Source organism: Castanea sativa, chromosome 12, assembly GCF_040712315.1.
Source record: "Castanea sativa cultivar Marrone di Chiusa Pesio chromosome 12, ASM4071231v1".
Classification (NCBI taxonomy): Eukaryota; Viridiplantae; Streptophyta; class Magnoliopsida; order Fagales; family Fagaceae; genus Castanea; species Castanea sativa.
In genome coordinates, this window is record NC_134024.1 from 3,409,339 (window position 1) to 3,424,094 (window position 14,756).

At 31.3% G+C, this 14,756-nt stretch overlaps 2 long non-coding RNA genes across 8 annotated transcripts; both read right to left on the reverse strand.

Moving 5' to 3' along the window:
• Positions 1 to 1,116: 1,116 nt before the first annotated feature.
• On the reverse strand, positions 1,117 to 6,311 carry LOC142621315 (uncharacterized). Of its 7 annotated transcripts, none has more exons than XR_012841750.1 (4): positions 6,101 to 6,303; positions 5,379 to 5,442; positions 4,151 to 4,627; positions 1,117 to 4,036 (listed from the first exon to the last, which is right to left on the reverse strand). It is a non-coding gene; the product is annotated as an uncharacterized LOC142621315 (long non-coding RNA). The 7 variants fall into 7 exon arrangements; XR_012841751.1 differs by having other exon boundaries at positions 1,117 to 4,046; XR_012841748.1 differs by having other exon boundaries at positions 1,117 to 3,318; positions 3,874 to 4,627.
• Positions 6,312 to 8,063: 1,752 nt separating this feature from the next.
• On the reverse strand, positions 8,064 to 13,173 carry LOC142618902 (uncharacterized). Its single transcript, XR_012841388.1, has 2 exons — positions 13,023 to 13,173; positions 8,064 to 8,460 (listed from the first exon to the last, which is right to left on the reverse strand). It is a non-coding gene; the product is annotated as an uncharacterized LOC142618902 (long non-coding RNA).
• Between the last annotated feature and the right edge of the window lie 1,583 nt (positions 13,174 to 14,756).

Here is a 14,756-nt window from a genome sequence, read left to right on the forward strand (position 1 = left end):
GAATCCTGGTTGAAATCACACACACATGCACGTACAAAAAGGAATGATATGCGATTGTGGACACAAAATTTGGCTAGGTGCTAAGTTCATGTTCATAGTAAATGGATGTTTTTGTGCTATGCATCTAGGAGCGTTCAAAACTTTCATCATGTACTTTTATGCATAGAAACTTCAACTAATTATAAGTCCTTACAGCTAACAGTAAGTTTCTATATGTTATCTTTGAGGTGAGACTCCCTAAAGGCCTCATGAGACTTAAGAATTTTCAATTCTTCCTCTTTCTCCTGTCTGATCTTCTATTACTTATTCTTAATTTCTGCACTACTGTGCAAACTTGTCGTCTGTATGTCTGTCCTTTCTCCCATACTCATCCTTGAGGTGCTACAGCTTTGTACAAAAATTCTAAACCTAACTCTATGCAGCTTTCAATCTTAAGATTGGATGCAATTGAAAAATATCATAGGTTTTCTTTGGATTTATTATTTACTAGTATATAACTCGTGTATATGCACGGGTACAATTAAAATAATCGCAATTAAATAATTCAAATTATATATTTTTTAGAAGAAATTTAAATTATACATAGTATTAGCTTACACATTTTTTTAACCATACATTTTTAAAATATTTAATTAGATTTAAACTTTTCGATTTTTGTACCCAATAATTCTTTCTACATAATTTAAAAAATTAAATGGACACATTGCACAAAATTAGACTTCAATTGAATTTAGACTTTTTGATATTTACACTCAAATTCCCTTGACCCAAAAATTAAAAATTAAATAAAACACATGACGCAAAATTAAGGATCTAATTGAATTTTCTTTAAGCTTAATTTAGATTAATTATTTTGTTTAGCTAATGTCATAAAATTTATAAATTAAAAAAAAAACACTTATTAAGAATATCATATTCAATATGTAAATAACTATCAAAATCAAATATATAAATCATTGAATTATAGTTTTTTTTAATGATATTTGATAACTAATAAACTGAATATGTACACATATATTTAAAAAATTGTGCTTCTTTGGAAGATTGAAGTTGAATCATTTTTTTTTTTTTGAGATAGAATTCTACTATAGCCATTGATTATGAGGAGATATGAAATAGAATTTTAATAACATTTATTAATTAGAGATTAATAATAAATAGTTTTAAATGAGTCCTATGATAACACATAATTTCCATCACAATATGATTCTTACAAATAGATTTCTTTTAAGCATATTATAAGCAACTAAAGTGGATGGTAACTTTTTCTCAACAAAAAAAAAATAAAAAAATAAAAAGTGAATGATAACATCCCTTGTGATGGATACAAAATATTTCTAGCAATTAAGGGGAAAAAATCCTAGCTAAAAGAGAATGTTGAGAATATCCTTGGAAGCAATTTGGTAGAGAATCATGGTTGTAGTCAGTTTCATGTTCTTTGTCTTAATACTTCATCTAAAGAAATTGATCAAATGAGGCCAAGTTAAAGCTGCAAAAGAGTAAAGAAGTTTAGAAATCAAATTTAGCACCAACTTTGATAAGACAATAACAACTATAACCATTGTTATCGAGAAAAAAAAAAAAAAAAAAAAGGTATCACAATTATAGCCCATCATCAAGAAAATTTCCTCAATGAGCGAAATTGTTTTAGAAACCACTCTAAATAAACTATAGACAGCTTTAATTTCATAATGAAATATTTTAACTATATACGGTTTCATATGATTTAGAGGATAGGTGATTAGAGATGGCATCACAACATTGTCTCTAACCTCCATATATGAAAGAAAAGCCAATAGGCAATAACAAAATGCTATTCTAAAAGAGAACCAAATAATGATTAGAGCACAACTATCATTCAAAATCAATAGCCAAATGGGTCTTCTGAATTAGAATCTAATAGGAAATTTGCGTATCCCCAAATTCATCAAAAAAATGAAATTTAAACTCTAATCAACCACCAATCTATTTAAACTTATTGTATCTGAAATTTCAACTAAAAATTTTCTCAAATTTGAATCACACACATAATCCAAATTCAATAATATCAATAAAAAAAAAAAAATCAACCGGTACATACAATTCAAACAAAACCAATACTAAAAAAACACATTCTCTACTGCTTTTAGTTTTTCTTCATCATTCAACCTTAATCAAAATCAATAACTCAAATACCTAAATCAAAGACACTCAACCCAAAATGACAAAACTTAAATCATATTTAACATCAATTTCTTTTTAAAAAATACCAGCACTGTAGTGGCTCCGTCGGTATATGGGTGGAGGCTGGGCTGAAGGTGGGATGATGGTTTGACATGGTGGTAACCCTCAAAGGTTTTAAGAAAGATAGAGAACAGCTGAACTTGTTTGAACTCTGAATACATAAGGTTCGCATAAAACTATAAGGTGAGTTGGGTAATAGGTTTGGAAAAAAAAATGAAAGACATTAATTTAGATTTAAAAAATTGAGGAAAAAAATGCCGAGGTGGAAATTTGTGAAGCTAGCTAATGTGGCATCATATTATGAAGTCAACTGAAAGTCAAAGGCTTCGGTTTTATAAGATATATAGATAAGATAAAATTATTGAACATCATGAAAGCTACACAATTTTGAGAAAAAACATTGATGAATTGATAACAAATTTCAATGTCAAAGTCATAAAACCAAACATTCCTCAGATTTCATCACCAACCAAATGGGGCCAACCACACACACTTTTACATAACTGTCTTTATCATCAACCACACATAGGTCTCTCTCCCTCTCAAAATATACAATTCATTTATCATAATTCTAAAAATGCTTTGAATGTTCTGTCCTATGGGGAGCATAAAAAAAAAATTATCTCACTTTCCTATTTTTAACACTGAGAATCATGAATAGAATTACTAGGATAGATTGATATTAGGCATCAGATTTAATAAGCAAAATACCATTGTCAATAGCAATCTGCAAGAATTAAAAAAATCAGCAAAATGTGAACTCATCCAAATAGGTAACCTACTGGTATGAAATCATGCTCTTGTTGCATATTGGGTCTCCCAGTCAATTTTTACAATCTTGTTTTCCTACAATCACCAATAACAAAAGTCACGTCCTGCAAATCTATCCCATTTTACCTTTTTGTTTCTCCAAAGGTTGCAATTGCTAAATCCAATGCCAATTGCCCCTAACCTCCCCATACTTTATTCAAGAAACTCACTTCCAAAGGTGGTTTCTTTTCTGCTCAAATCTCCACAATTGCTTACCCAACAAAATTGGGTTAATAGTATCCAACTTTCTCACCCATAATCTTTCATTCCGAGCAATCTCAATGACTATAACAATAAAAAAAAAAATTGATAAATAGAACCAACATAAAGATTAACTTAGAAATCGTCAAAAATTAATAGGATGGAACCCTTCACTTACTAACCCAACAGCTTTTGAGTGTAAATATGCTTTATTAATATAAATATATATATATATATATATATATATATATTCCCAATGCCAAAGTTTACCTGTAAAATGCAGCAAAAATCATTCAAACGAAACCCAAATAACTCAACATAGCAAAGTATTCACCCTTTTGAGAGAGAGAAAGTAACAATTAGACAGCAAGGACCCAAGGTCATACACAAACCCAATTGGAAAACACAAATTAAATATACCAATATGAATATGTATGTTGAGCTTACATAGGCCAATCCCACATACATATGGTGGCTGCCCCTTAGATTCTTTTCTTTCTCTTTCTTACAAATGCTTTGTTAATATTAGGTCTTTTATTTTGGTGATACTAAGTGGAATGGAAGGTTGAAAGATAAGTGGAACAAAACTAAAAGATACATGCAGACCATATCATTTAGCTCAAAATCTTTAGTTCAGACCTGGAGTTTTGTGAGTTCATTTGAACAATGGTGTAGTTATTAACATCACCACAAAAGATTGATTCATAAACTATGTCCATTGCAGCTTTGGTTGTCCCCATTTACCCAAAACTGCTATTGAACTTCTATCTTAGAAGACCCAAAATATCAAACCTCTCCCAAGCTGCCAATGACTAAGATACATTAGTAAAAACTATTTAATCTACAATATGTTAAACACAAACTGATATTAATAGAGAAGGATGAATTATAAATCCATCACTAACCACATACATACCTTGACTGATTTCTAGAGCACCAATGTATAGGTTGAGAAGACAGTCATTGAAGCATGTGAGGAAAACAAAAAGAACATGAGTAAGAAACAGAAAAATTGAAGAGCCATTATGGCACAGCAGAATAAAATTTACTGGGTTTAACATCTTTACCTTTAAGAAACAGAAAAATTGAAGAGCCATAGGTGACATAAAAGAATCCATTATTTTTAAATGTGGCCTCTTTACCTTGTTGCTTATACTTGAATGTCCCAATTCAACACAGTTAACACCAAATAACAGTGCAATGATAAAAAAAATAACAGAGCGCAATGATACAAAAAATAATAATACTTCTCACAAAATTGGGATACCTGCCCAAATATAAAATCAATCCACTCATTTAAATACGAATTCCAAGAGATTTTAATAAAGTGAAAACTATACCTCGTTTTACTTCTTCTTAGACTTGGACTGCACCAAAGGATTTGTCTTTCAACCTAGAAACCCAGAAAATAAAAATTATAAGCTGTGCTTAAATTAATCGCAATATCAAATTTGAAGTATTTCCTTAAATTCCATGATTTCTGAACTATTAAATGGTGAAAATAATTTTGAAGCAACTCCTTGAATTCCATGATTTCTTAATTGTTAAATATTGAAATGGTGTTTTGAACATGATTTCTTCATCGGACTCTTCGGTTTTCACAATGTTGTTAAATGTTTGCAAAAAAATTAAGAAATTTAGTACGACATGTGGCACAAAATTAGGCCTCCAATTTTGAATTACTTGCTAGAAGCATCAAATATTGAGTGACAAATATAAATTGCAAACAACAATGTCTAAAGCTGACTTTCAAACATTTTTGAAATGACTAAGAAAATGAAACTTACATCTAGAATGGACATTAAAAGTAGAAACTTCAATTTATGTAGTTGGTTCAACAAATAAGTCTATTAATCAATGGACAATTTAAATAGATGTTGATTTTAGATATTAATAAAACACATACATACAAAACAAAACCCTACTGTAAGAAATAAAACATCATATTTTTGAAGTGAATGAGCATCAAATTAATTCTTCCTTCAAAAAGACATTGAAAACTTTGGGCCCATATTCGATCAACGTTACTGGGCCAATATTCAAGTGCATATTAATATTATAATAATGTGTTAAGAGAGCAATAAATTGGATTACTTAAGCAAACAAAGTCCAAAAAGAAAATTTTAAAAAGAAAAGAGATGTACATATTAGAATCTGTGCTAGGACGAGAACTTGCTGCAAGCTTTCATGAGAAGAGACTTCTGTTTCCTGAAAACCAAAAAAAGAAAGGTATATCTGAAATGAAGAAAAAACAAAACAAATTAGAAGTAGAAAGTAAAATGAAAATAAATAAATAAAATTTGTAGATTTTGGTTTACAGATGGTTCTAGGGCTTTTATGCTTTGAAGTTCTGCCTCCAAAACCAAACACAACAATAAAAAACTGGAAAAAGAGATTAAAAAAAAAAACAGAGCATGTCAAATTAACATTTAAATTATGGGAAAAAATAGTGGGAGAAAGAAGAGATGTTCTATCAAACTTTGCTCATTCAATCAGAGTCCCCAATTGAACCAAAAACAAATTCCGATTTCCCTCATCATTCCCTCACTTAATCCTCCATTTTCTCAACAATCAATCAAAAACCTCATTGTTTCTAATTACGCAAACTGAATAATCCCTTGAGTCATAGTCTTAAAGAAGAATAACAAATAACAAAGCATATATAATCACAACTTTCTTGGGAAAGAAACAGAGATGGAAAGCAAAAGAGAAAAAGTGAGTTAGGGCAAGAAGGAAAGAACCAAACAAACAACATCAAAATCTGAAATCTGCAAACCGTAACAGAAAATCCCAAAACATCAAAGCAAATATCTAAATCTATACCTATCCAACCAAAATACCCCAAAAACTAAATCATATTAAATACCCAAATATAAGAAAGGGACTCAGTTTCTCTCTCCGTGTCCCAGGCCTCATCGCCTCCTTCTATTTCTATCTCTGTGTGTATCGTATTTCTATCTCTTTCTCTACTTCTTTCCCCGTTTCCTCGTCGCCTCTCTCTCTCTCTCTCTCTCTCTCTCTCATCGCCTCTTTTCCTATTTCTCTCCGTGTCCCAGGCTTCTTTGTATTTTAACCGGTTTATTTTACTTCTATACTGAGAGGCTATCAAACGGTGTGTTAAGACAGTGAAACAATATAGTTTATCACTTTTAAACAGTGTTTTAGCTTTATCGAACAATGTAATTTATTGCTTTTCTACTTAAACTTGTCTGATTTTTAGATGGACATTTTTCCTACATGATAGCATTTTCTTAATTGTAGGCATTCACTTTTATCTCAGTTTTTGCTATTATATAGATATATAGAATATAGACTAGTGTTTAACTTGCACAATGCGAGAGATCATTTTATGATGGTAAAATAGGGAAAGAATTGTTCATAAGAAGACGAAATATAATTTAAAACATATATTAAAAGTTAAATGTTATAGAAAAAAAAAAAACTCATTTGTAACCATGAAACAATATTATTTTAAACAGAAACATTGTTTAAAAAAAGGACATTTTAAACTATGGACAAAACTTATGTATAGTAACTTAGGTGCTGTTTCTTAGGTTACCTTCTTAAGATTTTATCATGTGACTATTTAACTTAAAAAATACACTTCCATCAATGAAAAAAAAGCCACATCGCAGAAACACAATCGCAATGCATAGTATTCTCTCATTGTAACACCCACATATATTTAGCTCCATCTAGAGTTTTGGTGTGATTCCTAATTGACCAAGCCATCTATTAAATCTAACAATTTTCTATTATATTTTAGGATGTGAATTTTTAAGTCAATTACCAATTTGTTGCTACCCTATCTTTGTAGCTCAAAGAAAATGTCCACTCATAAAAAATAATTAGTATCTGAGAAAGTAAACATATTCAAATAATTTAAGATAAATATTTGAAGTGAATATTTTATATTAAAAGTTTTAGTTAAATAAATTTAATTAAATAAGTATGTAGCTAATGTATTAGAAATTAAATTTTTTTTAAATAGCACTCAAAATGTCAAAACCAAAATCAGAATTTAATACTAATTTATCATCATGGGTTTAATATTTTTTAAATCTTAAGATTTCTATCACTCTATCTCTTTTATATGTATTATCTTTGCATTTTTTTAAAATTTTTTTTTTGAAGAAAAGCTGTAATATATTTGTATCTAAAAATTCTTGGGACTTGCAAATGTCCACAAAGCAATTGGTTTTACAGAAGATATGCTCAATCTGTTTGATGGGAAAGGTCCTTAAAAGATATTTCTTTGATAACTTTAAAATATAAATATTAAAAAAAGGAAAAGGTTGCAATGTTTGGTTGTTAAGTGAACTGATCATAAATTCCAGAATTTTGTTGCTAATATGCCAAATTCATGACACATTAGTGTCTAGATTGGCATGGCAATCAAATTGGTTCATTTTGCAAACTTTAAACACGCTATTAATTTAATCTTTTGAACTTGTGTGGAAACTACAAAGTTGAAGTGCAGGTAGAAGCATGAACACAATTTTCCGCAAGCCATATATATATATATATATATACACTCGCAAAATATCATATTCTTTCTACCAATACCCACATTTACTATTTCACACCATCCAACTGATTGCTTTCACATGTCAAAAACATCGGGAAAATAGCACTAAGTTGAAAATTCCACATGATCATTGACATACAGATTTTAAAATGGTCTTTAACCATGATTAGATGTCCGTATATTATTGGTACAGTAGAATTTTTAGAAAATTAAAAGAAGTATCTGTAAATCAATTAAATCTTTGATACCCCTTTGCAGATTCAGCTTTGTGGTCATGCCACATTGGCTGCTGCACACAATCTTTGAATGTATTCCACAGTGTTAAACTCAAAGAATAAGAGGTGTCCTCCAACCAAACATGATATACTAAATGAATTACATGCAATTTCTATCAACTTAATAGCAATTACATTCACATTTCGAGATACACTTTTAAAACATTAACTATGCTCATACATTAGCTATGCTCATATATTAGCTAACAGACCTACACTAACAGATCATACATTAGCTATGCTCCTGTTAAATTACAGCAGCTAGCATCACTGCTATTCTTGCATCAGCTGGGATCACAGCACCTGTGTTGCACCAACTTCATGAGATAACACTCAAAGCTATACCAATCAGCAAAAGTGAGAGTACATATCCTATGTGTGGTAAGTACATATCCTATGTGTGGCATGCCACAGTGAAAACTTCTACAGAAACAGTCAAGATTTTAGTTTACTTGCCAAGTTAAAAAGGAAAAAACTGCTTCATTAATGAATAAAGATTTCAGTTTACTTGCCAAGTACAAATAGGGGCATCTTTGAATAACAACATGGTACTTTGGTTACCAATTGAGACTTGACCTCAATGGCTTGTATTTCACCTTCCTCATTCTTGAGTTGGCCTCAAATATCCTAGCATTACTTTGACGCAAAATAACAATAATAGACAAAACAGAACCCAAAATATTGGAAAAATAAAATGGGAAATCAGGTTACCTTTAATCTTGATTCAATAATTTTTTTTGGCATAATGACCCCTAGAAATGTATTAAAAAATTTAAAATATAAGTGACTGATGGGAAGCCAAAACTTTTTTTTTCTAATCAAAACATAGTCACTAACCAAATTGAGTCTTAAGAATTGAAAATGGTCTCTACCATATTTAGATGTACCAAAATCAAGACTTCAAAATATGGTAATTCAGTAACAATAATTAAATCCAAGTTCGTAATTATAGCATTTGGCAATCATAAGATCATAAAGTATTGTCTTTTTTTTTTTTTTTTTTTTTTTTTTTAATTTTAACTGTAATGTAAACTTCTAGACATATCAAATTTAGGTATAAACAGCACTTCATGTGTGGGAATCACTAATTTTTTTCTGTAAAGCATAAACCATGCATTTTCAAAGCTTACAAAATATCACTAATAGAACTCAAAACCATCAAAAGCAAGACAATGTAATCATTGAGTTAGACTGAATTGGAAAACCTCACAAACACAAATAAGCCAACTTGATTACAAAACATAGCAGACAAAAAAAATCAAAGAGAACTCTATCTATTTGGCTATCGGAAGAAGATTGAATAAGATTAATGGAATCATAATAGGGTTATAGGTCAATTGAATCCAGAACAAAAACCAATTCAAACCCAAATACATCAATTGGGAAATACTCATTTGAAATTCTATCTTTTAAAGTGCCACTTATATTTCACTCTTCTTTTTTTAAGGAATTCGACTAATATGTTATTTTGAAACTATTTCTTACTTTAAATAAATTAAGCAACGATTCACACAAAAGCCCTATACTTGCATTCGAATGTCTTAAAAAAACACCCAAATGTCTTATCTGAAAGAGAACTTCATAAATTTGTGCTTCAACAAAAGGATGGGAAAAGGAGGTTTCTTAAGTTATAGAAAATAAATTGAAGTTGTAATTTGGCTTGAATTGAAAAATGCGCAAGATTGATCCCATAGTACCATTGACTGCTCATGGGACACCAAGACTGAACTGGTTCAAAACATATTTCTAAATTTATCCATTTAAAAAATATTAAATTTCTTAATACTTTGTATATCAAGAAAAAGATTAAATATACACAGATTTAGGAGTAAGCATTGTTCTAAAAAAATTACTTAGAAACAACATCCATCCCATATAGCATCTTGCCAAAGACTAACCGGATTGAGAAACTTCAGCGGAATTTTTTATGGGGTGGCATTGGTGATGAACCTAAATTTCATCTGGTTAAATGGGCTACTGTTTGTTCCCCCATTTCTTCGGGTGGCTTAGGGATAAGGAATGTAAGACTTTTTAATGAAGCTTTGCTTGGGAAGTGGCTATGGAGATTTGGGATTGAGAAGGATGCCCTTTGGAGGCAAGTGATAGAGGTAAAATATGGATGTGTATGGGGGGCTAGTGTACCAGAACTGTTAATGGTCCATATGGTGTTGGTTTATGGAAAAATATTAGTCAAGGCTGGCCTTCTTTTTCACGCCATATTCTGTATGATATTGGTGATGGGTCTAGGGTGAAGTTTTGGCAAGTCCGTTGGTGTAGTGAGACATCCCTTGCAGTCAATTATCCTGAGTTATTTAGATTTTGCAGGGACAAGGAGGCTAGTGTGGCTACACTTATGAAGTATACCAATGGCGTCCTTGTTTGGGATATCAGTTTCTTTAGGGGCGTGCATGCTCGGGAATTAGAGGCTATATCAGGGTTCTTGGATACCATATATGGTTCTTCAATACGGGAGTTTGGTGAGGATAAGATGTGTTGGAAGCCTAATAGAGATAAAGGCTTTAAGGTTAATGATTATTATAGAATTTTAGTGGGCTCTACTGACTTCTATTTTCCTTGGAAAAGCATTTGAAAACAGAAGATTCCTTTTCAAGTAGCTTTCTTTGTTTGGACTGCTGCTTTAGGGAAATGCTTGACAATTGACAATTTACGAAAAAGGAAGGTTTGGATATTGGATTGGTGTTACATGTGCAAGTTCAATGGTGAATCAGTTGACCATTTCTTCTTTCATTGTTCGGTTGCTATGGATCTGTGGGCTATGGTTTTGGGTTTATTTGGAGTAAGCTGGGTTATGTCACAATCCGTGTTGGGGCTCTTAGAGTGTTGGCAAGGCGGGTTTGGTCGTCATCGAAATGGTTTTATTTGGTTAATTGTACCCCATTGCTTAAAGTGGTGTCTTTGGAGAGAGAGAAATAGTAGGTGTTTTGAGGATATTGAGAGATCCATACCAGACCTCAAGTCATTTTTCTTTAACACGTTATTGGATTGGTTGGTTGCTATGCAAAACTAATCATTCCCTTCTTATTTTGATTTCCTTGATTCTTGTAATTTTTGTCTTTGAGTTGTTGACCCCTTGTATACTCCCTGTGTACTAGGGTGATCCTTTTTTGCTATCAATAAAACTTATTACTTATCAACAAAAAAAAAATGGCATTCCATTAAAAAAAAAGAGAAACAAAAAAGTAAAAACAGACGATACAAATTATCATTGTTCAAATACATTTTAAAAATAATATAAAAAATCCTCCACACCGTTAATACAGCCAGAAAATGTCACCAAGTCTTAGTCTTCTTCTCCTATGTTATCTCATGTAAAGATATTGCCTTAAGGTGCACACATGTTGCTAATTCAGCGCATGGACACCCAAATTCATGTAATGAGTCTACCCACATCTAAATATGAAAAAAGATAGTGATCTACCTTAATCAATAAAATCTTCAAATTAGCACTTGAATCAAACCATTCACTTACAAACCAACAACTTTGAGAACAACACTACTTATTTAATAGGAAAAACAACAACTTGAGCCTATATGCAAAAATTACCGAAATTAAGATGGATGCATGGAGTTCCAAAATAACTCAACAAAACAAAGTATTCAACAGTATGAAAGATAAAGGCTAACAATTAAATAGATACTAATATAAGATACCTAAACTTGTAATAAATAATCTACTACTATCACAACTCAAATCTTACAAACATGGGTGGGGAAAAATGCTAGAGATCACAAACCATATATAAGAGCTCTATTTGAAATTGAAAGTTTCATTCATAGAATCATCACAAATAGCCACTGAAATCCCTCAAAATCAAGATAATTTGATCTGTGAGGTAGACTGAAATGTAAAGCTTAAAAAATGGGTTTTTATTTTCAAAAAATAAACCAAAGAGAACTCTAACAATCTAATTTTGCTTAGAACTATCCCAAATACATTAATCAACAAAATGTAATCCAAAATATTAGATAAATAGAGGGATAGTAAGGCCATCCTAAGGTGAAACAAAGTCTACAAAAAGAAGCTGAAGTAATCATTATAAGGAAGTTGATCGCAAAGCATGACACCAACAAAAAAAATAAATAAATAACAATTTTACAGGTTAGTTGAAAAAGAATCATGGAATGCATTTTTTTTTTTAATATAGAAAAAGCTGTCTAAAATATGCAAAAACAGAGGAAATTTAAACAACGAATACATAATGGACAGAATTATCAGATAAACAAAGGAAAAATTAGGCTTTCCTAACCTATCTTGCAAATTACTCAAGATATGTACTTGATGGAGAACTACAGCAAATCTAAATTTCAACAAAATGACAAGGTAAGAAGGTTTTTTATAATTTCAATAACATAGTGTCTAACAAACTGTTGGAAGGTGTATAGTAATCAGTTGGTTATTAATTAATTCATTTTTTTTTCAAAAACCCAGTAATTAATCCAAAAAACCATCATTTGACTTAGAAAAAAATTTTAAATTACTATGCACTCTAAACTTTCAGATTTTAAACCATCCAAGTATTTAAATCAAGGGCGAAATCCCTAATGTTACCAAAACTTAAAACCAAAAATAATTATTTCAGACCAAATCATCCATAGAGTGAGAATAAACCCATCATTACACACTCTAAACTTTCAGACTTATAACCATCCAAGTTGAAATTTGGCCACTAAAATCAAGGGCAAAATCCCTTATGTTACCAGTACTTAAATCCGGGAATTATAATTTTTCCATAGAAAGAGAAATAAACCCATCTATATTTCAAAAGGAGGCAAAGAAGAACCCTAGACAATTCGGTATGGAGAAAATTTTGAAATACAGATATATTGAAAAGGAAGATGGTAATTCTTGTAGTATAAACATCTGGTTTTAAACTAAAAACATATACTAATTCGAAAATGAAAAGCAATGGTGAAAAGTTTCAGAAAACCGAAACAGTATTTGAAGAAGAAAAGAGTATGCTGACCTTTAGAAAAATTTTGTTGCAGAGGAGAGATGAGGTAGAGTAGCAGATCAGATGGCAATGGCTGGCCGTTCTTTGTATCGCAGTATCGGTAGGGGTTTTTTTTTAGAGAGAGAAAATGTCAAGCGGAGTGATGAGAAGAGATGGCTAGGGTTTTTTTTTTAGTTTCAACGTGTTTATTATTTTATTGCAACCACTTTTTTTGAATATTAAAAAAAACACTGCCAAACGGTACTAATCTTGCAAAACAATATAATGTATCACTTTTTTAATTGAAATGTGTCTAAATTTTAGATAGGCAGTTATACTATTTGTCAGCACCTCTTTAATGGTAGGAATCCACTTTCTCTCAGCTTCTACTATTATATAGATAATGATGATACAAAGAAGATCAGTAGGCTGGATGCTTCAGACTTTAAAGGACTACGAGTTCTCTCTGCGTCCTAAAAAAGAAAGAAAAGCGAATCAAAGGCGACCGGGGCTGCCGGCCAAAAATCCTCCAATGGCAAAGTTAGTTTTTTCCTCTGTATTATCTGAGTTCCAACTTCTTTGGAGTAAAAACCGAACATACCTTGGCCTTGTCTGAAGCAGCCTTTATATAGTGTTCTTACAGGCGGTTATCAAAACTGGAACTTTTTCTGGATTCAAGGAGAGGTAGAAATCAAACGTAACTTGCATAACCGTTTGGAAGTTATGCTCTTGTTTCACAACGGATACATGACGGTTATGTGTGGGATAAGGGATTGTCACATTATGTTCGGAGATTCTTCTAAGTATGATCTCCTCGTCCTGGAGTTCCTTCGTTGAGTGTCCCTGAATTCCAAGTGTAGCATACTCGTCCACAAAGTTTTATGTGGACGAGTCCTCTCGGGGCAGGTCGCGCGCATCCCCTGGACGAAGGATGTAGCTTCGCTATCATCCTCTGGACGGCTTTGTCCGTTACCCTCGTCCTGAGGATAACTCCTGGACGGCTGCCGAGGTGATGACCGTCCAGGGACGGTCTCAGCGTTTTCGTCCCACATCAGATAATAATAACTAGCCGATGTTTTTATTTATTTAGTATTTATTGATAAGTGAAAGAAGAAATAAGTTTATAAGTATTAGTCTTAAACACAAAATTATATAATTATTTTTCTAATGGAGTATAATTGATGAGTAATGCTACAGCCACAAACTATTTTACAACATTTTTACAAAATGTTGATGTGATCAATCTCTTATTGGTTTTCATCAAGACCCATCATTAATATCACCTTTTCATTTATCAATAATCACTCACCACATCAGCAGTTTGTAAAAATTTCTATAAAATAGTTTGTATCTCTAGTCTTATTCATAATTGATGTAATGTAATATATATTTTGTAAGCTAAGCGGTTAATAATTGTTAACCTGCATAATAAACAGTTTGCTTTTATAAACTCCATTTACAAACAGTTTACTTTTATTAAATGCAAACTTATTGAAGACAAAACTGTTTATAAACGTCCATTTTTTTAACCTAAATTGTTTTAGGAAAGAGAAATGACACCATGGTCAAAGAAACATTAAGATGAGTACATTTGAACATGATTTAGTTTGCAATTTATCATACAATTTATGCTTTTGTAAAAAAGTTATGTAAATTATGTAAATATCTAGATCATGCATATGCTCATATGCTAAATCTGGTTTGACACCAACATTTGTTTTTGTGATACCATGGAATATTGAAGAATCACTTCATTATGTTGAGGTA